This window comes from Chanos chanos, chromosome 6 (genome assembly GCF_902362185.1).
Source record: "Chanos chanos chromosome 6, fChaCha1.1, whole genome shotgun sequence".
NCBI lineage: Eukaryota > Metazoa > Chordata > Actinopteri > Gonorynchiformes > Chanidae > Chanos > Chanos chanos.
Window position 1 is genome coordinate 31,251,971 of NC_044500.1, and position 25,904 is coordinate 31,277,874.

At 38.0% G+C, this 25,904-nt stretch overlaps 1 non-coding gene across 1 annotated transcript; it reads left to right on the forward strand.

Annotated features, from left to right (window-relative positions):
- The first annotated feature begins 1,014 nt into the window (after nucleotides 1-1,014).
- Nucleotides 1,015-1,086, forward strand: trnap-cgg (transfer RNA proline (anticodon CGG)). Its single transcript has one exon. It is a non-coding gene; the product is annotated as a tRNA-Pro (tRNA).
- The last annotated feature ends 24,818 nt before the right edge of the window (nucleotides 1,087-25,904 follow it).

Consider the following 25,904-nt stretch of genomic DNA (forward strand, 5'->3'; position numbering starts at 1 on the left):
CTTGCATGGAAAAGTAATACGGTCTGTGGTAAGAGACAGCCATTTGGGGAATTTCCCACCAGCCACTCTTTCTTGTGAGACACTGGATCCTTGTCCAGCTAAGACTGGGTCTTTTAAGCAGAGGACAACAACACTACTTTAAAAAGGGATTCTGACATGTGCAAATCTCAGCAAACTTAACTTCTGCACAAGCCGTAAACCACTTTATTGAGGCCTTCACAAATTATGCCTAAAAAATGAGGCGAACTTACTGAACTTGTTCATGTTAAGAGCAAAGTGTTACAATATTGACAATGACCTATAGACTAATGCTTCAGAGATGTAAGTGTAAATTCGTTAGACAACACCATGCAACCTAATCCACAGTGTGCTTGGCCTCTAACTGCTCCAGACAGTGTTGTGCTATTCTAAAGCATATGACCACACCACTCAGAGTGTTCAGGAGAGTCTTCCCTCATTGGATGCACTGAAATACAGAGCCTATAATCTTTCTCCATGTTACAGCAGTGGGTCATAGTGTGTTATTAGGGCATCTGGGATGTGATGTGACAGTCATAATAGTCTTAGCATTGCAGGGTGACATTCTGAGAGTGTTGAATTAGGTCAGGCTAAATTAGAAGCAAGGCAAAGACATACTATCGAGGGAAATGACAACTATGAAGTCTTACGCTGGAAGTAATACTCTGTGTTGCAAATGTTCAAAAATCTACATACTCTTTGTAAAATGATGTTTCATAGTTATGTAATTGCTGTGATCTATAGTGTAATAATCCTGCTACTGTTTGGTTTTGCACGATAATCACTGGAATTTCTTTCAAGATATGCTAAGATTTAAAATTGCACTTACTCTTCAGCCGAAGGAATCAAGTAATCATCGATCATAAGGGCCTGGCAAGCCCACAGGATGTCGAAAACTGTAGAAGTGATACTTAATCAAAAGTTTTGCTTCATTTTAAAAAAGGGAGAGCCAGGGCTTTCATCCCAAAGGCCTCTATATTGGCTAACGGGTCTGTCGGCTCGTTGGTCTAGGCGTATGATTCTCGCTTCGGGTGTGAGAGGGCCCGGGTTCAATTCCCGGACGAGCCCCTTGGCTGGACTGGCCAGCTTGTGTTTTGCAGCTTAGTGGTTAGCACTGTTGTCTCACAGCAAGAAGGTCCTGGGTTCAAATCCGGGCCATCCCAGGTCCTTTCTGTGTGGAATTTGCATGGTGTCCCCATGTCCCATGTTTGCATGGGTTTCCTCCAGATGCTCTGGTTTCCTCCCACCACAAAGACATGTATGTTAGGGTTGATACTCCTGTCAGTGCCCTTGACCAAGAGAATGATCCAAAAGAACTGGAGTTGGTTCCTGGGCACTACACTGCGGCTGCCTGCTGCTCCAAATGTGTGTGACAATAAAGGATTCATTTCATATTAACTGCCTTTTTGATCTGACTTTCTGGTTTGAGAGTGTTTTGATACTGATGGACTTTACAGTGCACAGCTTCTCTGTGCTGGAGCACAAGGTTATCTAAGATCATCCAAGGCTGCTGTTCTTTTTGGTGGTTTAGTAAACTTTTTGATTTACCACGTGGCATTTATAAGAATTAACTGATAGGTCCTCCAATATGTGTGAGGACTCCTGTCTCCGCAGTGTACTGATTACCTTAATTCCAAAAGCAGGTAAGGCACCAATAAATATCTCATGAATACAAATTCAGGAGATACTTAGCAAGATCTTTGGAGACCTGCCTGCTATGCTTTGAACAGGCTGCTCAGAATTCCTTCATTAAAAATCAACAGGCATAGCATAACGTCAGTGTAAAATACCTGAAAAGGCTTGGGGTGGAGAATCCTTTAATCTTTCATTCAATATTAAAAAAGGATTGAGGAGACTCAAAAAAGCACTTGTCCTGTTTGACATACTTTCTAGATTTGGATGGGGTGATAACTCTGCACCACATGTTTGGTTTGAGATACTTTTCTTCATTTACAGTTTTGGGCAGAATCTTTTCAGCTACTGAATGGTATTGTTTCAAAGGCATATCTGCAAAGGTGCTCTTGCTCTTCACACACTCTCTCATTACACAGTCATCTGTTATCCTTACTGTTAAACTCGTTCATGGTCTAGCCAAAAGGTCCCTGGTAGCAAGCATGGAGAGAATATCTCTGAGCAAGCCACCATTTTATTGTAAAGGTTAATGTGCATATGCACCACTTGGGGAGTCCCTTAATCAGGTTGGGTGTTCTAGGCCTGATGAAACCGCTGCCTTTTGAGAAGCGCAGGGAACAGCAGCCTGAATTGTACTCTTAAGATTTAGTACCTCCTTTGAGTGTGCAGGTTCATTCAGTGTTTTTTTTTTTTTTTTTACCTTAAATCACATTAATTGTCTTGTTAAATCCTGAAATGGATCCTTCAAAATGAGCTATAATGTTTAATAGGAAGCATTAAGTATAGTATTGTATATATAATTGTTCCATTAATTCATCATACATTCCTCATTACCCCTTGACCCCCTCAAATTTTGGGGAGTGGCAGGGATCCTCCCCAGTTGTTGGCACACACAATTTTTTACATTGTTATGCAGTTTCTCAGAATTACATTTACTAAACAGAAATCCAGTTGAGCGTCTAAACATGCACAAACACCACTCTTCACAAGAACACCAGTGTTCTCAGAATACTCATGAAATTCCAAGGGAATTGCACTACAAACCACAAAAAAAGACACCAGACATAGAGACCAACAAGCATTCAAATTATACAGCACAACTTTATACTTAAAAAAAGTACAAAGATCAGGTTATTTGAGTTATTACAGGAACATTTCAGTACAAACTGAATATTTGATTTATTTATGTGGATAGTAAAGAGTAGCATCACTGTACCGTCATCTCATAAGGAACGCACTTTATCTCTCAGGGTTGGCACGGAATGTCCCAAAACATGTGACTAAGCTATATTGTTAAGACAGTCGTGTTTGCACTTGTTTAATTTCTTTGGCAGAAAACTTTTACCTTCTTTTCTTTTCTTTTTTTCTTTTTTCTTTTTTTGGAATGGCAGTATTATTCACAGTCACTTGTGTACTTGTCTGTGCTCAGCAGGCAATGGCATCTTGTATTCAGATAACATAATGCATTTAATCTTCTTTTGGCTCCAGAGCCTATCTTTAATGGGTCTGCATTTCAGTGACTCATGTAGAAAGTGAAGTGCATATAGGGAGTGAAAACAAAAGAATGAGATGTAAAGAGGGAAAGACTTATTGCCTGAATCTAAATAGACGTTGACTAAGTGAGTGATAATGAGTTTCACACCATGGTCCAGTTGCATGGGTTCCCAGTGTCTTGTTAATATGTAAATGGAAATCAAAAAAAGGAAAAGGATTACTGCCTGGCTTCCGAGAAACTGGTTACGAAAACGTGAGATTTCCACACCAACTCAACCTTTGTTAATGGTTTTTTTTAGTAATATGGTGACAGGGCCCTAAAATCCCATAGCAAGGACATGTTTGTGGACTCAAATACCTGAGATACATCACATGTTAAAGCAAATATATCATTCACATACAGATATAACACATATCAAAGCAAATATATTGCTCAAATACAGTTGTAACACATAACAAAGCTAATTATATCGCTCACATACAGTTATAACACATCAAAGTAAATATATTGCTCACGTACAGTTATAACACGTATGAAAAATGCTCTGATTGGTGATTGGTGTTTTTGCACTTAAGTACATAAGGGGTTAAACAAGTGTAAACAGGATTGTCTGGATGATAAAGCCCTGGTCCGTGTTTGCAGACATGCTGTAGATGGCACTAAACCTGAGAGATATCGTGTGTCTATCCCGAAATGAAGGTACAGAGACGTCTCCATTGTCTTCACAAATAAACTGAGTATTCAATTTGTATTCTGTACATAAAGAACTATTACTCTGGAATTTTTTCAAGTTTTATTACTTACCAGGGTGTGTAAAGATATGATCAATAATGAGTAGATAAGAGTGTTGTGATAAATTAGAGTAGATAAGAATGTTGTGTCATCTTTCACGTAAAGATGACACAGCGTCTGGTTTCCGTTCAACATGAATATTCAGGTCATGTCAATGACTTCAGAGCACTGAGGACTGTTGTGGAATTTACCAACGCTTTTTTTTCACCATTTCACATTTGCCCAAGTGGATTACAAACTTTATGGTTGTGAAATGAATCTACCTGTGTTAATCAGTTTGTTTAACTGAGACTGATCACTGTTAGACTAAAATAATTCAATGAAATCGTTTCGCTATTTACTCTTATTTATCATGTCAGTGGAATATGGGTTTGGGATACAATACCACTGAGAATGGATGTCCTGCTGGTCATTGCTGTTGTGTCCCATCATTGGATTCTTGGCTCCTTTCCACTGCAGTATCATGTGAAGCAATAGGAAAGTCCTGACTGGACATAGCTGACCTTGTGGAGGGATGCCTGAGATTCTGCACCCAGGAGAAAGCTCCACTGAGTCATCTCCTCATTCCATTGCACCAAAATAAGCATCCAGTTACAAAAATCAAAGGTGTTTATGTTAATGTACATTTTTTTAAAAACTTGCTTTTAATTTTCTACTTTCATTTGAATGCGTATCTATCTATCTATCTATCTATCTATCTATCTATCTATCTATCTATCTATCTATGAGGATTAGAGAAACGCTTACTCTAAACACCCTAAAAATCTAGAGTTATCTGTTAACATTTTAAGTCTACGTGATGTGGTGTACTAATTTTATTTTGTCAGGTTTCCCACACGGAGTACTTGAGCCTCAAAATTTCTGTAAGAATTCACAAACACACCTTTCTCTTAGAACTCTGCCCCCACATTTCTTGCCTGCACATGTTTGTTTGACCTGAAATCCTAGAAGTTGACGCTGCAGCATCAGGCCCCCGGGCACACAACAGCTGGTTGATGCCCATTCAGGATTCAAGTTCTTTCTTTCTTTCTTTCTTTCTTTCTTTCTTTCTTTCTGTTGGTTAAGTTTGTTTTTCATGATGCAGAAACAATAGTGATTCAGCGACTTGTTGGCTGGTAGTGCTACATCCAATATGTGAGTAAAATATGATCTTCAACAGAATCATAGTGATTTATGGCCATCGACTCAGATTGCTTTACTAAAGTTATATAAGCTTGTGGTCTGGCCTGACTCCTGGAAGCCGGACACTTCATACGAAGTGCTTCCTGTGACAGCTCCTCTGAGGGCTCCTCCTCCACTAACACACAGATGATCATGTGATGTTTTGCACAGACCATTGTCTTTTAAAGTGTTTGGTGATTTAGCATCAAAGTCCTGTGTTTCTTGTTAGACCAATATGTTTAACTGGTCAGTAAATGACTTATCACACCTGACTGTAAAATCTGTTTATAAAGCATTTGGCGCATGTGTAAACTGCATTTCATGTGACATCCAGTGAAATGCAAAAAAATAGAAAAAGAAAAAAAATCCCAAACTCAGTCTTGCTAGTCACTTTCTGAGTAGACCTTACAGTGTAAACTGTGGATACTGTAGCTGTGGTTTCAAAGAAGAGCCGTTACATTACACGTTTGTGTCATGTGCACGAGTGTGAGCAGGGGGCATCGCTTTTCACGTGTTTCGACGTCCTTCGTATTTGGTCATGGACCAGCAAGCACGCGTGTAACACATTAAGGACGCACGTGAACGAGGGCAAGTGGCCCATTTGAATGGTACATTTACACTGTTTGGACAGACTGCAGTCACACAAAGATATATGCAAAACAACATAAGCCACACAAGCCTTGAGCTTGGCTTCTGGCATTCTGAAGCCTTCATCATGTGGAGATCATCACAGAATTTCTCTAGGCTCTGTCGTGGTGCTCAGCAAAAAAGAATTCTCCTCACTGTCATTCCATTGGTTTATCAGAAATATTGTCTGAGCAAAAAAACCTCTGGGGTAAACAACTGCCTAATAAGTTTCTCTGTACTGTAAAAACATTGTTACAGAATACATGACAATTTTGGAACTGAAGATGCCTGCTTTTGGGGTTATGCAAAAGACTTGCATCATTCTATGACTTAAATCTCTGGTCACTCTATCAAACAACAGAGGTAAAATGTAAATGCAAATAGAAAGTATTTTGTTGTTAGTTGTAATTTTTCATGATTAAATGGTCATATTCTTAATTTAACCATTAAAAACCACCAAATTTTTACAGACATATAATGGAAATTGAATGTCTGATGTTATCTTACAGCTAAGAATATTTTAAATTGTACAATGATAAAAAGGGAGAATTCTTTTTTACTGAATATCATATTTCATAGGCTGTTACACGGATTAAACAGGGTGAATAGTAGTCAAGTCTATGAATAGGAAATAATTATATTATCCATTTTTTAAACAAAAAATGATTTAATGATTTAATCTAATCTGAAAATGCATGTCACAAGAGCCATCATCCCCATGTGAAATGACATTACAGCATGTGTGTGTGTGCATGTGCTTGTAGGGGTGTGTGTGTGTGTGTGTGTGTGTGTGTGTGTGTGTGTGTGTGTGTGTGTGTGTGTGTGTGTGCGTGCGTGTCCATGAGTGGTTTTATTTGTGCACACCATTTTGTGTTTGTAGTCTCTCTCTTTTGCCAAAGGGGACATTCTCCTTTCTCTCTTTTTGCTGTCAATTTATTTACAGTATTTCATATGTACTCACATTTATATGTTTGTATAGTAATCTACCACCAACAATGATGCAAGGTTTGCGGGGCCTTAAAGCTAGATCTGCACTAATATACTGGGAAAACATTTTAAGTGAACCCTATGCATTTTTGCTGCGGAAATTGAAAACACAAATGTCAGAAATTGTCATTATGTAAGTTGATGAAACATGGTGCATGTCTAACTGTACACTGACTTTCCTCCATTAGTGCAACAGTGTGTATTGTTTCCTGTCAGCATTGAGTGAAGGCTAGGCATTTTTGCTGAGGACTGTATCAGCGCTCAAACAGGTAGGTTTACAAATTGGCCGTGAACAGAAACTATCCGATTTACAGCTTCTGTTGCTGACTTATTTATGCGCTTTAAGTCCAGCTGCTTCTCACATTGCCACGCTATCCTGTTTCCCTGTACTATACACAGGAATGAATGCACATCTATGTGTTCATTTCTACATTTCTACATTACTACCCTGCGGATCTCCTATTGTGCTTTACAATTTTGCAGCGCAGGATCCACTATTACAGTAAGGTCTAAGGTTCATGTACATCAGAGCATTTCAGTATCGTAACTTAAGTACAAGTTTACGTGACCTTGTAGTTTATTTAAAAGGCAATGAGTACAATAAGGCCAAAGAAACCATGGAAAAAGCCAGGATCGGCAAATCGACATGCGTGGTATTTGGTACAAAAAAAACAGTAGGTGAGAATTGTTTTGTTGTAGAGCTGACAGTTAAGTAAGAACACATAACCTGGTGCTATACCTTTCTCCTTACCTCACACCTCATTTTCTCTGGTTGTTTCATATTACTATAGACTACTCTATGTAATAATGCTACTCTATACCTGTTAGAAATATTCCTTACATAGAGTGTAACATTGCTTTAATCATATTTGCTATAGTTAAAGGCAGGTAATACAGCTAACAAACCGGTAAAATAGGTATGCTCAGTATGGAAATCATTCTGTTTTTGATTAGCATCATATTTGGAACTCTACTCAACTGATTTATCTAAAGTACAGTTTGCAATATTTCAATAGGCAAGTTTAATGTTTACAGCAGTGAATTTTCTGAGATTCATTGATGGAATTCTGCAGTATCCTGGCTGCTCCTAACAGTTACTGTAATACAGTAGGGTTGTCCCTGTACGCCCTACTATGAGATCTGATTGGCGGAACCCTGGCGCATAAAAATAGCCCAATGTTTAGACGTCCTGTTTTGAACACCTAAAGTTTAAATTTAAAATGTTACAATTTAAATTTGGAGCAAGCAAGCAAGTCATAGACATTAATTCAGCAAATTTCATATATACATATATATATATATAAATATACATATAATAGCTATAGATTTATTACTTAGAGTTAGTTGAGAAAATGTTACCTCATAACTTTTGATATAAAAATACTAAGAATTCATAAAATTAAAAATTCCTAACATCTGGCATTTGAATTGTAACATGTTATAATTCAAATTTTGCTATCTCACTATCTACTTGCTATCATCTTGTGATTACAAATTAAAAGTTTGCTTTTGAAATCACGAATTCACGAATTCTAAATTCTCAATATTAACAATCAAAAGACACTGCAATAGCTCCATGCTTGATTAACAGCTTGTCATTATCCATTCATGCTGCTAATTATGGATACAGACGGAACTTTCCGCAGGCCATGATTCTATGTACTGTTTTTGTCAGAATGACTTAGGCCTACTCAACGTTTGTGTAAAAAGCTGACAATTAGAAAGACGGCTTTTTCATCACAAAAGTGCAGAGTAATGCAAATCTGTTAATCAGTCAATGCAAAACTGTCTATGTAAAAAATTAATCAGTGGCCTAGATGTTGCTTTCCTTTTTCTGTGAACAAAAACTTTTAATGGCATTTTCAATGGAAACTTATTTGATGTATACTCTCTTTTGATGAGCTCGTGTCAATGACCCTTTAGATTATGGCTGTTCTGTACTTTAATGCCCGGAAAGTATGTTTTACAACACCCTTACGAAATATATTACACATGCAGACACATTATCACACGTAGTGGTAATAAGGCTGTGTGCATTATGAACTTCACTTGTTACGTTGAAGGTTCTGAAAACCTGACAAGGTCTAATCAGTGATGTCTCATGAATATCTTAAGTTTTGAGCTTTCTCGTGGTTGCCTACTCAAGACTTATTTCAAGTTCTCATTATAATTTAACCACAAACCATGCAGAATTTCAATTCAATTTTCAGAATGCAGTATATCCATAATACAACACTCACCAAAAATATAAATGCAACACTTTTGTTTTTGCTACCATTGTTCATGAGTTGAAGTTACAGATCTAAGATTTCTTCTATGCACTAATAAAAGGCCACTCTAAAATGTGCAGTTTTATCATACAACACAATACCACAGATGTCACAAGTTTTGCGGGAACGTGGAATTGGCGTGCTAACTGCAAGAATGTCGACCAGAGCTGTTCCCGTGAACTGAATGCTCATTTCACTACCATAAGCCATCTCCAACGTCGTTTCCAAGAATTTGGCAGTACATCCAACCGCAACCACGTGTAACCACGCCAGCCCAGGACCGCCACATCCAGCTTCTGCAGTCAGGTCAAGACCCCGATGAGGCCGACAAGCACTCAGATGAATTTTGGTGGCACATTTTAGAGTTGCCTTTTATTGTCACCAGTCCAAGGCATACCTGTGCAATAATCATGCTGTTTAATCAGCATCTTGATATGCCACACCTGCTAGGTGGATGGATTATCTTAGCAGAGGTGAAGTGCTCACTAACATGAATTTGAACAAATTGGAGAACAAAACCCGAGAAAAATAAGCCTTTTGTTTGCATATAAGAAATCTTACATCTTTTACTACAATTCATGAAAAATGGGAGTGGAAACAAAAGTGTTGCATTGTTGAGTGTAAATAACAGCACAATACAAGCTCCATATAGGTCATTCCAGAATTAGAGGACAATTTAGGCATCAACACTCTTGAAAAAGTAAAATGGATACATGGTTGAATGGATACACTACTTTTGATTGTAAATTGTGACATAAATGGGATCACAGAGATGTTTTTAAATAATATTTTATATATCTTTTCGATGAAGGATCCGCAAGATTGCAAGGGTAACAGTAACAGTAGGACTGGGTGGTATCAAGGTATTACGGTATACCAGGGGAACTCCTGAGGGGGACACAAAAGATGCCATTGATCGTACGTCCGTTTTCCTTTTCCTTTACCATTTTGGCTGGCTGACAAAACACACACACAGCATGCAGGTTATTTACAGTAGTAGGAGAGAAACAACACCCATTAACTGATCTAAAGCTAATGAAGCTAAAGCATAATCAGATTTAGTTTAACTGAAGAAGCAGATCTCTAATGTTTTGCTGTTAATGTGTAAACCGTGAGGTAATGGAGCGAACAAGATGCAGTGTGGTTACAAATGTAAATGTGTGTTATTCTGCTGAGTGGTAGAGGTACAGAAACATGTTTGACACATCTGCTGTTTTAAATAAACATTAGCAAAGTAGCTAATTTCTCGGTCAGCCACAGCTGAGCCACAAACACTGGTACCAGGCTGCGAATTTTTGAAATGTAGTATGGCAGGGGAAGTCTCATTAATATTCATAAAAGAGGCACTACCTGATTGGCCGATACAAGAATCACTCACTCACTCTCGCTCATGACTGACTTCTTTTAAGACATGATTTTTCATGAAGTGGCAACCCCAAACACTGAATAGGTATCACTGTTTGTTTTTGCATGTTTTGATGGTCCACTACTTAATAATTAGATTTTTCACAAAATTGATTTGTGTAACTGAAAGGAGACACTAGATCTTATCTTGGAGAGACTTAGCTACACCTTGTAGTCAAGAGATACAATCAAAGCAATTGCCATGTTTTTAAAAACTGTAACCACAGAATTAGAGTTCCATTTTAATTTTGCTGTGTGCAACTGACGGCTGACTTTATTGGTTAGGAAAGATTATGCATCAGTGCATCAGTACTTACTGGAGAGCGGAACATTTCGAGGACCTGATCAACTAATTATAAAACATTTGCTTACAAAACAAAACAACCCACAAATTTACTGTCAAGTTTCTGGGAAATATGACACCACTTAATTGTCATGCTCTAGCTAAAGAAAACAAAACAGAAAATGATCTCTTGATTTGAAACTTAAAAACATTAATGCTAACGTCTTTATGAGTTCACAAAAATAATGCATAGTTAACGTGTATATACTTCTTGAACACTTTAGGATGTCTGATGTCAAATCTCCTCAGAATCGAATTCTGTGATGACAGCAGTTTAGGGTTGCCATGGTTTTTAAAGGATTTATGCACGTAACCGACGTGTCAGAGCAGGAATGTTGTATCGGTCAATCAGGTAGCACTTCTTTTATGAATATTAATGATTCTTCCCCTGCCACACTACATTTTGGAAATTCGCAACAGGGGTGTTCTGACAGTTTGTCCTACCTATCAAGCAGTCCTACTATCCTATCCTGGTAGTCTTTCTATGACGGAGTATTAGGGCTACACTAAGGGGAAAAAAATCTGAGGTTTCAAGAACAAAAGTTGTAATATTACAAGAATAAAGTCGTAATTTTCCAAGATAAAAGTCATAATATTATGGGAGTAAAGTAATTTTCCAAGAAAAAGTCATAACATTATGAGAATAAAGTCGTAATTTTAGGCCACGTTATTTTAGAGGGGAGGTATCAAAAGTGCAGCCTGCTGCCTGTGTTAAAATGAGGAGCGTGGAGTATCTTGTGAAGTTATACTTTTAGTATAGTTTACACAAATAACAAAATACTTAATCATTTTGCACATCAGCACCACATTATCATAAGTATTAGGACTTTGGAATGATTGTTCAAGAAACTGTGTCTATTCCAAAGAAAGTTGTTGTGTGACACAGCTTTAGTGCATATTTACTATTATTTAAATTATGTTGATTAAACAAATTGTGTTAACAATTACAAGAGACATACATCAACAAAATCATACCAAAAAATAGTAGATTTAAAACTTATTTTATGTATTATATTTGATATGCAAGTTGGTCATCAAGAAGGTGCTTGAAAGCTATTTTAAATAATTAGGGAACCACTTTTTTTCCACAACTATATACATTTTGTCTCAGGACAAGTATAATTTACTGAGCAAGTGTATGTTTTCGTATTTTGCACATGGATTATTTGAAATTTCATGGGTGGGACAGAAAATGTCCTCCAACTCTGGACTGTCCCATATATGGGCTACAGGAAAGCCAAATATATGATGTCATACAAACAGCAACAGATCAGCTAGATCTCAAAACATAACGTTGTCAGTAGAGCTACATAGGACTTGGTGCCTTAGAGGGTATATAAGAGGTTTCAGTAATTAATTGTGTGAGAGTCATCCAAAAATATATTGCATTGTGACCTTTTTTTCTAAACTACACTGGGGGTAACACAACTGTTTATATAATCCCACAGTAAAAATAAGTGAAATTTTTTTCCACTCAATTTTAGTTTGGTGGGAAATAAAACAGCCTTTTCACAGGAATAAAATAACAACACACTTTTCAAAATTTTATTTTCTGAGAAAATTGATCAAAATGGATGGATAAATATTTTGGGTGGTATGTCTATAGTCAGAACCATATCACCAATCACTCTCCTTTTAAAGGTATCAGTCGTGTAAATATCCAAATTTAACCGTAAATCCATTCACATTCATGACCAAGTCTAGGCAGATTTTAGTTAATACAATTAGGACGCTGCAGTGACTCCATGTTGTGCCTCAGGATCTCTGCAAGTACGTGAGGGAACAATTGTCTGGCTATTGAAACAGCACACCTGTTTATATAAGGAGTCAACTGAAATCAAATAGACCTACAGAAAAATGGCCCCCAAGCACACAAGCTCATTGTACTTTTCCAAATTCAGTTCTGAGAATTAAAAGCAGGGAAACCTAAGCTGGCACCTTCTTTTTTGATGCTTTGTTGAATTTCTCCATGCTCAGTCATTATACATTACATAGACCCCTTTGTCTATTGTTGTAGCTCTGCAAAATCTCAGAAAATGGTTTAAACACACTGACTGTATGAATGAGACCAGTGTCCAACAAGAAACTGCTTTGGGCACTGCAGTTTCGTTGCCTTTTCAGGCTGTTGTGCATATGTCTGATACCAGTGACAAACTGAAATTTTTTGGCATCTTCACTGTGTTATCTCATTTCATCTTCTTATATCAGTTCCTTCTTTGTTCCTGCAGGCTCTGGACTGGTAACACCAAAACACATACGCCTGCCCTACAAACCCATGCCTCTGAATGACAAGACTCAAGGGTGTACCCTAAACATCTTTGCCTGAACATGTTTGATTGGATTTCCTCAGTCTGAATGTACCAAACTAATTTACATCTGAACGTCACTGTGTTAGATTGCACAACTGAGTCATAGGTGTGAGAGTGAAATGTTCCCTCTCTTCCCACATGATGTAGCTTCTCGACTTTGATTTATGTTTCCATTCTACAGGATCGGTCATGTTCCACATGTACGCAAATGAACACAATGAAATCTCCAGGTTACAGAGTTGTGAGACACAAACATGTTTTTTTTATTTTCCTTTGAGGATTTTCTGCTACATTTTCACAAGACTTACAACATCTTAACACTCCTTATTACTTTTTTTTCTTAATATCCATTCCCTGCCAGAAAGATCCTTTTATCTTCTCTAACTCTGGTCTTCTCAGTTTGTTGGGGCACAGTCTCACTGCTGTTGGAAACCGAGATCATTTTCATGTTTTACCTGATATAATTTCATATGATGTTGTTTTATTCAACATGCAGATCGACTCTTTAAACACTAACATTGTGGTATTAATCCCTTTAATTTCATTCTTTTCACCCAACTGACACACTTTTGATGATTACATATCAAGAATCCTACTTCATCACTCATGGGCTGTTGGTCTTTGTCCCATAGTGGGTATGCAGCCAGACATACTCATGGTACATTCAAGGTAGTTTGTTTTGTGTGCTCATTGATTATCCCTGGAAAAATGCTTTGTAATCTAAGGTAAATAAAAAAAAAGAAACAGCCATGAATACCTTTATATTGTAATCCTTTTCTCTAAAGTTAAATGATATTTTGTCCTGTTGGTTGAGGTTATGTGTAATCACGTGTTCTTATCCTGAACCAGTTGCCACTTGTGATAAAAGAAATACTTCAAGCCATGAGCAACCAGCATTACTGTGATATATGTGGACAAGGGCGCACCTGTGTAATAACAGCCATGCTGCCATGGTAACAACAGATCTCCTCTAGTAACCACAGTGTTGATGTGGAAGAGAAAGCTCCTTGAATAGCATTCATGGAAATAGGGAGATACTTTAAATGTGTCATCCGTCTGTACTGAAAGATTTAGGGCTGTTTGATTTTCAACTGTTGTTCTATAAGAGATATATAATTCAAAAATTAAACTTTCTAAATCAGAGTTTCTTATATTTTTTGTCAACTGATCCCCTTCAACCTAAATTATTGTCCTCATGTACCTCGCTGAGATTTTAACCAAGCGAATTTAATTTGACATTGATGTTTCCAGCACAATCTCACAAACCCTCTACATGCCACCACAAACCTGGGATTTATGAACTCCCGGTTGAAAACATTTGCTCTAAATGAATACTTGATCAACCTTTCAAGTACCAGTTTTGGTCAGTAATACATTTACATTTTTGTATGATCTGATGATGTCATAAATACCTGCTCTTCTTTCTCATAATGAGAATAATGAGGGAAAAAATTCTGATATAGTCACAGTTTCAGAGAAAACACTCAACCTTACCAAAGTCTTGTTGAAGACCATGACTCTTGGTCACTCTATTTCCTTACGTAATAAATAAATATGGGCTGATTTAAAGTAAACATGGGGGCTTCGAAATTCCCAAAAATAGTTAAAAAAAAAATTAGAGTTTGGATACTTTGAAAGGTATGAATATGATGTTTGTCTTCCTTAAGAAGTAGAGCAGAACAGCTGAGATCAGGGCCGCACCTTCTCGTGGTTTTTTTTTTTTTAGGGATTTTGGCCTTTGTTAAAAGCACATTCACAACAAGGTGTACATTTTCATATGATGTTTCCCAAGAAAACATTGTAATATGTATAAATTTAAAAATGCTTAATAGCCTCTCGCGGCTTTATTCCCTGAAGTGTTTTTGTGGTTTATGGGTGTACAGGCATGAGAGGGCCTCTTATTGTGGGAACAGAGACAGTAGACACATACACACACACACACACAGGACAGCTGGAAACAGTTTATGTTTACACACTGTCTGTGCCATCGCTACCCACAGGCTTCCAGCCATGATATTGTGTGGTGTTGACACAAACACCAAGCTCAAAGGGTCTTGAACATTTATATATTCAATGTATCAAAAGGAAACATGGTGGTGTGTTTGAGGAATAGGAAACTATCAACAACATCTTCCTAGAAAGATCACATTTCAATGTTTTTAAAATACAATATGCCGTTTGTAAGTACCAAATAACTGTGCACACACACTAATTGTCAGTGGTGTCTGCATCATTGCATGTTTAGCTGTATAGTGTGAGATGGCAATACTTACCTATACCCCTATACTCTTGTATAACTAAAGAAAATATTCCACTGTCCCATTAAAATGCCTAGCTATTGTAAAGCCAGCAAAAGATTTATGATTCAGAGTTCAGTACAACTTTTATACTAACTGTAATCTGAAAAAAGGAGTATTACAAGATGTTTTATCAATTTGGCCCTTTGCACTAACAATAAAAAGTTCAGTGTCTGTTTTATCAATATTTTATCGAGAAATGAACCTTTCTGACCGATTGTTTATGACGGTTTAACGAGTTAGTGCTGATAAGTCTTTTTTTATTGTTCTTATCATATGTTTTCTCTCTTATTGTTTTTTACTTTTTATTTGCTTTTATTCCCTGACACACACATGCACACACACACACGCATACACACACACACACACACACACACCCACACACACACACGCACATGCGCACACACACACACACTCACACACACACACACACACACACACACACACACACACACACACACACACACACACACACACACACACACACACAAGTGAGAAACATACAATATAATCCCTATCAGAGTTTTCAAAATCTACTTTAGAACAAACAAGTTTAGCGTTAATGATAGTAGTTATGGCTTTTTTTTTTCTGTTGATGGCCGGGCTCTTTGAAATAGGTTGCAAGCAAGTGAAACCCTGGTAAATTTCCATTGTTGTGGAGACAGAGGGCATTCTCTATGGTGTCGTTCACTGTGTGGCTGTGTGGTGTCTGGTGCTTGTGACCTTGCCTTGGTTCATTTAGGAGATCCTCTCAGGGGGATTAGGGTGCAGTAGACATGATTCACCACTCCTGTCCCTGCCAATAGTCTAATGCGCTGCTAATCAGGATTACAGAGAGGCCAGAGGAGAAATTGGGTGAACCTCAACCGTGGCCACTTTTGAATACAACATTTCTTTTGTCGGGGTAACAAAAAAACAAAGATGATAACCTAAGGGGATATTTCAAATTTTGGTGCAACAACTTTGTAAACACCATGTTAATTTTCTCACTTTGTGCTTATGAACTCACGTGTGGAATTTCAATAACTGACAGAACACCCTAGGGAGAATTCAGGCAATGTAAATTGGACCGTTTTCATGGCACCAGTGTGCAAGATACTATAGGCTGTTTGTGCACTGCTGGGTACAACAGGATTGATCAACCTGTTTGTCCACTTACCTAAAGCTCCACGATTCTGTTTAGCAATATTCCTCTGTTTAAAGTGATACAGAACACAGAGCTTATGGATGAAGAGTCTGAAAGAATGACTTCGGGCATACTGCCCCCCCCCCCCCAAAGACAGAGAGAGAGACAGAGAAAGAGAAAGAGAGAGAGAAAGAGAGAACGAGAGAGAGAGAGAGAGAGAGAGAGAGAGAGAAAGAGAGTGAGAGAGAGAAGCCTATTGTTAAGAAGAGAATTGTACTGTACATTAATTAAGCATGAGTATTAAAAATCAAAAGCAGCAAAGTTGTAGGAGGAATTCAACAATCTATTCTGCTTGAGTTCATATTGCACACGTGACAACATATTGCTCTGATAGTATGTGGCATACTTCACAATCAATTGCTCCAACTTACAGAAAAGTGTTTTATAAGTGTCAAACAGATTGAAAAATCTATTTTAGCGCCAGTCTTTTGACTCAAATGCAAACCGTGTCTGGCCTCGCTGGTTTAAGAGAGGAGACAGCTCCAGTGACCCATTCAGTGTCTCCTCTTTAATGAGGGAACAGTGAATCTCCTGGAAAAACAAGCCACAGAGAAGGACTCTATCTACCCATGCTGTGTCCAACCAAATCATACCTGACTACATAAATGATGTTTTGCATGAGCAATGGGCTGAACAATTGTCTCAGCTCAGAAAAGGCACAGAGGCTTTGTGAAGAAAGTTAGGAATGTGCTTTCATTGAACTAGAAAATGGTACCACTGGGACCAAAAGGGTGATCCTGACCTTAATAAAAGGTCCAGGTTTAATTGCAGAGCAGACTTTGGTAACCTGAATATCATTGTTCACGTTTCCACAAGCACAAGAAAAGGCATCATGCCCTTTTAAGGCATCATCCCCTTCAAAAAACAAACACAAACAAACAAAAATAAAATTTAAAAAAGCAAAAAACTGTTTTGAATTTGTGTGTGTATGTGTGTGTGTGTGTGTGTGTGTGTGTGTGTGTGTGTTTGTGTGTGTGTGTGTGTGTGTGTGTGTGTGTGTGTGCGCGTCTGCGTGTGCGTGTGCATGTGTGTGTGTATGCTGTTTTTTGTTTGTGAAAATCCAGACACACTCACTTGAAACCTACAAGGCAAAATGCTTTTATTTTCCATGGAGATAAACTCAATTACTAAAAGCTCAAAAATGTTTACTGGTCTTGCAAAGGAAAGTAAATACATATTGAGTATTTTCGGGACACAAACATTCAGAAGGAAAATATTTAATATCTATTATGAACTCATAATGAGCGTTACAACTGTAATTTAATTGTCTTGACTATCATTTGCACAGTGACGAAATGGAAAAGTACAAGGTTGAACTTTAAAAAGGTTCGTTTTACAGCTCACTTTATACTTTCACACAGTCCTCTAACTAATGACAGGGTCCTTTATTTTTTTCAAGGTTGTAACTACCACATGTGGTTAAAACAAAAAACAAACAAGATGCATTATAGTTCTCAAAAGTTAATTTTTAAATCATGGATCTTTTGCAGTACAGAAACGATCACATGGAAGGTTCAGAGCACTTGCTTTGGCTAGCATGCTTTGTAACAGTAGTTTGTTCACTTGACATTTCATGCTTTTGTTTCTCCTGGCATATCATACAAGCTGACCATGCCAAAATAATAGGATGGAAAGTTTTTGAAGGAGCCAGATAGGATATGCAGACTTTCCGTTTGAGCAAAACAAGCCAACAGCTGGTAAGGTGAAGAGTGAGGACAGGATGGGCAGGGCCACTGATGAGAATCTGAAAGCTGAACATCTACATAAAAAACAATTTAAAGAGTAAAGCAGAAATTTATGATAAGTCCAAATGTAATGGAATATTTGTCATAGCTTTCAATAATTCCAAATCTGTGACGATCAGCAGGTTCAGAGGACATGTTTATCTGATCAGTAAGGCTATAATGAGCCTTTTTTATAATGAACTTTTTTTTTTTAAATTTTGGATATATTTCCATGATTTTGACCTGTATGCAGGGACATAAAGTTCACCATTGTTCTCTACACAGTCTGTGCCTTTTTCTCAATAACCTGTTAAAAAATCAAGGGCAGTGTGAGGACTTGGCAAGCTCTAGACTGTCATGTGGCACCACATGCTGCAAATCTTACCCCATGGGGACTGATGACAAGTGAGCACTTGTGTTTCGCGCATGCAACAAGGTAAAGAGATAGACTTTCAGGGCTTTTTTGCAACCAAGTGTGTTTGTAAATCAAAGTGCTTGGGCCCAAAAATAGCTCTCAGGGCGAACAGAGAAACTGACAGTTGTGGCAGCGGATGGAGGAATTGTTCTGCTCTTCAGGCATATGAGTCACACTCTTTATGTAACAGACGTAAGATGGAGTACAGAGCTTCTGCATCACAATGACTACACTACACACTACATGTTCAACAATAATTCACGACTGCATGCCATTCTGCATCCATTCTAGGCACTGGCTACAGTACAACACATATGGAATTTTTGGGAATGTTGGTGTGAGTATATATATATATACATACATACAACATTCCTAATAAATAATTTATGTGTGTGTGTGTGTGTGTGTGTGTGTGTTTATGGATAAATACATATAATCTTTGCAAGCCTATGCATCCTCATAAAACCATATTTTTTAACAATGTGTAGGTTTAGTCATGAATTTCTCAGAATGGCAACATTTATCATACCATAAAAATGGGATAATGTGGTGTTTACATATCTATTGAGGTTGAGATTAAAATTAATACGGAGACATCATCAAGTTGTAAGGCTCATCTGCTCATAATCGGATGATGGTGAAAATACTGTCCCTGATAGTGATATGGCTGTGAATATGAGCCGAAAGGTTTGAACTGAGCTGGATTCAACATGGAGTGCTTCTAAAGTTTGTATTAGGTAGTTTTGAAAATATCAAAGTTTGTATTCACATATAATTGTGAATGGTGTCAAGCCATTCATGCCACAGAACATGAAAATGCTTTGACCCCACTAGCAGCTGACTAAAATGCTCTGAGTTGCCCTTTGCAACATGACTTTTTCCATCATGTCAGTCATTTAGTCTCAGCTTGAAAACCATATGTGATCATATAAGAATGAATTACGTCTATCAAAAAAAAAAAGAAAGAAAGAAAGAAAGAAAAGGAAAAAAATGAATGGCGCAACACTCCTCTGCAGGCCCTCAGCCCAGAACCAAACATCCTAGCCTCCTTTCTCCCTCTCTTGGTATGCTGTTGACGGGTGCTGCTTTGCAAGCTTGAATGGCGTACATGCCGTCATCTTCGGTCTACAGGGAGACAGATGATAGGCAACCCTAGTACTCTTGAGAAAGATTGTCCTGGATGGGTATACATTTTCCCTGTTTTGAGTCAACAACTGTCGAATCCCTATTCATCTAACATGCAGCGGGAACGCCTTCGTATGTTTGTAATGTAATCCTGTTTCACGTTGAGCAATGAGACATTTGGACTTGTATATGTATATGGAACAATCCATTAACTACACAGAAACCAGCATATTTTGTGAGATTTGCATTAAACCTTTTGGCTTCTATTGTTTTCCAGATCCTTTAATAGGAAAACCGCTGGAAACCACATGTCCTGTTTTATCGTTTGAAAAGTAGCACAGTGACGCAGGGCAACACACATCCTCACCTTATAAGGGTTTTGGGGCACTCTCTCTCTCTCTGACTCTCTGTCTGTCTCTCTCTCTCTCTCTGTATGTGGATAGGAATGTGCCAGCTTGACGTGACGTTACATCTGTGAACACGGTGAGCTCACGGGTCCTCTGATCAGGTCACACATAGAGAGGGTAAGAGCTGTACAGATTAGCACTGTAAAAGGGAATGGAGCATACAAACAGATAAGAATGGACCCAGATAAAGCAGCCCTGCATGTTATCACAAGGAAGTTAGCATTAAGTGGGTCACATGATCAGAGCAGCACAGCACTGCAGTGAGGGGCAGAGATGTGAAACGAGTCTTGACTTTTGGCCTTAAGGTAATAATCATCAAATTGTACTGGAGCACTTTTTGTTCGAACATGTTCATAATGACAATCGATCAGCCATAAGGAGCAGATACATTAACTTGTTGTGAAGCACGAGCAAAAGTGAAAAAATGTCTACAGTTTATGTGTCTGGACACCAATAAGTGAGATGAGTTCAGCATTTAACATATTTTATAGGAAGACTATGAGATATTTACTCTTTATTCCACACATCAGTAACAGCAGCCAGATGGTGAACATGTTTTAATGTATTTCAAACTGCTTTTGATATATCTTTAAACAACTGTTGACTGAGATTAAAAAATAAAACCCTACTACCTTTATATAATGCACATGTAAAAAATAAATCCAAGCTCATACAATGGTGGCCAATGTTATTCTTGTATGCATCCTATGCCACGACTCTCAAGGAGTTTAAGAGCCAGATTGCCTCATTTACCAAAACTGAGGATCCAGATAATGAAAGAGATCAAGAGATAGGAGAACATATATCTATTAATCACTAGGAGAGATGGTTAATGGTGCCTGTCATTTATCCCCAGTCTGTGCTGAGGCTGCTCATGTTACTGGAGGCTAATGTTCCAGTCAGTTCAAGTGCTCACCAAGGACTTGATTACCTGACCCATGTGTGTGTGGTTTGTACGGTCAGAGGAGGTTTGAAGGAGAGGGAGGAGGAGAAGGTTTGAAGATTACCTCCCTCTCACCCAGATTGATAATACTGGCTTTTGACCAGCCTAAATTGAAATCTGGATTTAATGAAAGCTCTGGCATTTTTCACATTTCCTTTGAACCCCTATATGGTTGTGACCATGACAGTTTCCCCAAAGTGATTGTGGATATTAGTACAGTCATGTGCTGCATAACAACACTTCGGTCAATGACGGGCCGCATACATATTAAGTTAAGTTAAGTTTCAGTGATTGCACACACACACTGCGAACAGCGAGCAGTGAATTTGTCCTCTGCATTTAATCCATCCAACACACCAGTAGTGAACACAAACCAGACGCGGGAGCAGTGGGCAGCCTCCTTGGTGAGCATTGGGGTTAAGTGCCTTGCTCAAGGGCACACAGCCGTGGATGTTGGGCCTGGGAATCGAACCGGCAACCCACAAGCCCGGTTCTCTACCCTTTAGACCACGGCTGCCCATGACAGCAGTCCCATAAGATTGTAATGGAACTGAAAAATTCCTATCGCCTAGTGACGTCGTAGTCGTCGTGATGTTGTAGCACAATGCATTACTCGCATGTTTGTGGTGATGCTGGTGTAAACAAACCTAATGCACTGCCATTCACATAAAAGTACAGCACATACAATTATGTACCACACATAATACTTGATAATGATAATAAACAGGTACGTTACTGGTTTATGTATTCACTATACTGTACTTTTTATCGTTATTTTAGAGTGCAAAAAAGTTTAGGTTTGTAGCTTAGGAGCAATAGGCTATACCGTATAGCCTAGGTGTGTAATAGTCTATACCATCTATGGTTTGTGTAAGCACACTCTGTGCTGTTCACACAATGACGGGATGGGCTAATGACGCATTTCTCAGAACGTATCCCCGTCTTCAAGCGACACATGACTGTACTAGTCAGGCCGCTTTAGTTTGAACTTTCTTTACCTCAAGAAGGAAAAGGTGGTGTGATATTACCCAGTGCATTGAGTGATATGACCGAACGTAATTGCAGCTTGACTACCAAAGACTCTGATTCCATGAAAATGTGTTAACCATAAGTTCAATAAAAAATTTTGATGTGATTGGCCCTTGACCTTTGTAACTCATATCAAGTAATATTTTTTTTTTTTTATTTTAGATTAAAGCCTTACACTCTATATGACACATCACGCAATAGAAGTTCCAATCTAAAACCTACAGAGGTTTTCTCGAGGGATTTTTCCACTGGATCTCAGTATCAGTGTGGTGTGGTATTTCTTTCACACTTTGAGAACAAAAAGTTTCTTACCACCTGATCACAAGAGTCACAAAGTTTACCACTTAGTGGGTCAAAATGTGAGAGACAACAGTAAGCGTGTAGCTGACATATACTCTGAACAGTACTCAGAAGCACAGAAGCAAAAACTGATCAGTAACAGTATAGAGATTACCGTTATCTTTCCTTATATCACCTCACAGACCAAAGATTTGGACGAGGTAGCTCTACACCAATCATTTACTCTGTATGTTTCATTCACAAAGAGTTCACCCATGACCTATTAATCTGCCCTACTAAATTCACGGCAAGCTTGATAAATCACTCAATGCTGAAAGCTCTAAAGTAATTATAGGGCCAGAGCAAACCAATTCACAGTTCCTTCATGTTACATAGACTTGAACGAGGTCAAGTCGACTGGGACCTCTTGAAGTTATTGCACAGGTAAACTGGAAGACAAACAACGCACGGGCCAAAGTCAGGGCTCATTTCCTCGTGACTACGTGTATTAAGGTAAGGCTGATTTCTTTATTTAAAAAATAGGAAAACCTCAGAATGTCAACAATGCTTTTCTCTCATTTGGCACAATGCTAGAGTTTAATGGGAATATGACCATATTCCCACTGAAAAGTGAGTGGCTGATTGCCCTGTCTAATAATCTGAGTGCATAGGTTATGAGGTGGAAAGCATAATTTCACGGTGCTGAGATACAGGCGCATAAACAGAGGTATTTTTAGTACAGTCGTTTATTTACCAAAAAAATGCAGCCCATTCGCAAAATGCCAAGCAGCAGGGAACAAAGTTAAATTTAGCATCAATGAGAAGTAAAGAATTCGGAAATTTCGTCCAGCTATCAACAATTCTTGAGGGAAAAGATGCTTGCCAAGAGGTGTTTGACTACGGAATGAACTGAAAGAGCCAGCGTCTATCAAAAATAGTATTTTCCTTGTCTGTTTCACTCAGTTTGTGCACCAGGAATGTGTAGCATGCATGTGAATAAAATAACATTCACCTCAAAACAAGTGAATGAATAATGGGAGACAGCATTCCTGTGCCTGAAGAAAAACTTATTTTAACTGATCACACAGAAAAGTTGAATACTCGACATGGCTGCGATCCAAACTTATATACTTCAACTACCCAATGTTTCAGTTGCAGCTAATAAAAGAACATGTTGCTATAAGGTAACTGTGTTCAGTCAAAAATTACAGTGAATGATTGTTCCACAAAACCATGGACCTTAACTGTTAGATCTGATTGCTAAAAATGTTCTTGGGTGAACAGAAACATCTTTCATGTATCACAATTGCAATCTCTCTTCCGTGGAAAAATCATCGTCAATCATTTCCCTTAATTAAATTGGTCAAATACTTATGGAGTGAATTTGAGCCAGGGGCCCATTAGAGACAGGAAGGGCCAGGCACTCTAGATGGCTTTTAACAATCCAGTCATATGCTGTCATGAGAGTAATATCTTTCGCACACCCCAGCATCCAGGGACAGGTGAACAGATGTGTGCCAAGCTTGGTGCAGTAAGGAACCCTAATTCATGGCCAAAAGAGAGACTCTGTGAACCAGAAGCTCTACCGATGAACTCGACACAGTGAAAACATGTGACGGACACACTTCAACGCCATATCGACGAGTCTTGAGATAATGCTGTGCTTTAGAAGGCTGTTTTATGGCGGCAGACAGAGCTAAGTGTAGACAATCTACATGGTAAAGTTACAGGTGTTTCCAGGAAACGCAAATTACACTTTGAAAGTTCAAACTGAGTGTGTTAAATATTTAACTTTAACTTTAAATGTCACAGTAAGGAGATTTCTGTTTGACAGTATGAGTTCGTTGTGTGTCAGTTTTGGTAAATCTTCCACGCATTAGGATTGCTCAATGATGAAACACTTATCAAATCATTTCTGGACAGTTACTTAGAGGGAGACTTCACCTTGACGTGGATTAGATAAAATTTCCCCCACTGAAAGTCTATTGTAAAAATCCTTATGCTTATGCATGAAAGCAGTCATTGGAAAGAATTTATGACAATTATTAAAACTTTTTATTGGATGTCTAAAGTGAAATTAGTTTTAATTAGTTTTAAGTGTGTTCTTTGTATATCAGCACTGAAATTTAAGGGTCTAAAGTTTAATAGCTAGTTTTTAATGGAAAAGTTTAATGAGTAGCCCATGGTTTTCATTTGCATGGTCCCACAGACGTGTAGTAACTTTCTTTGATATTAAATCCTGAGTATAGACCTCACCTTTAACTTCAATCAGGCCCAATATTCAAACAGGCCTTTAATCTATCAAAGGCTTAATTAATAGTTCTCTGTTGCATGAAATGGGCTTAAAAAGTGCCACAAAGTTCTTGGTCTCTTCACTACAAAATTGTGTCTGATGAAGATGAGCATACAGATGATGAAGAAAAGTGGCTGGAAAAGATTAATTATTTCTCAAATTTAGTGTTTGAAAGTGCAATTCCAAAGTAAAGACCCTTTTTGAATCATCATAAGAATAAGTGTATATTTTTAATGTATGCAGTGCAAAAATTCAGTATTAGAAATTGTTCTGGAGAAATCCTTTGAAGATATTTGTAAAGTGCATAAAAAAAGAACACATGTGTGAACAATTGTTTCTAAATCTGACAGAGCAGGTTTGAAACTAATATTTGGTTAAGATGACTAAATCTTCAGAAACTCAGTGTTCTGTTAATGTTGCACTATGTGTCTTCATAACCAATCTGTGGTACAAAAGCATACATAATCACACTGATCTAACCGTCAGTTTCCATGGCAACTTTTACACCTTCAGTAGAGAGGACTAAGTCAAGAGAATAAATTAGCCAAATTATTACAGCTCCATAAATCCAAATTAAAAAGGTTCCACCCTGAGGAATTTGCATACATTTGCATGAATAGGTGCATCTATTAATTGGTTTGCATCATCAGGAAACCATGGAATCAGAGGCAAGGATCAAAATAAGGATCACATGTCCTATGTAGATTTTGCTATATTGCTATACATATAAAATGCTCTATTGCATATTAATACAATATTTAACATTCTAACATTGCACCACACTGTCAAACAAAAGCAGTTTTTCATTCCGTCATCTCAAATATCAATAATTCTGCTATGTCACAAAGGAAAGAAATGAATAGAATTTATTTTAGGACCCTTTCACTCTAAGTCTGCATGTCAATACATGTTTTGCGATTTGCAAGTGCATTGTAAGTTACAATAGGCCACAGAATTATGTAACTTGCCCCCCCCCACCAACCACTCATAATGCACGTGGGTAACTCTGATGCTGTGTTATGTCTCTCCAGCCTTGTGATGCTCTTTTCTGATGTGAGCTGTTCCAAATCCGCACATTTTTTTCTTCCCATTGAATCATCTCATTTCAGTGCTGCTATAATGAGCTAAAGAAAAAAAAGCAACATCATAAGAAGAATCAATTTTGAAG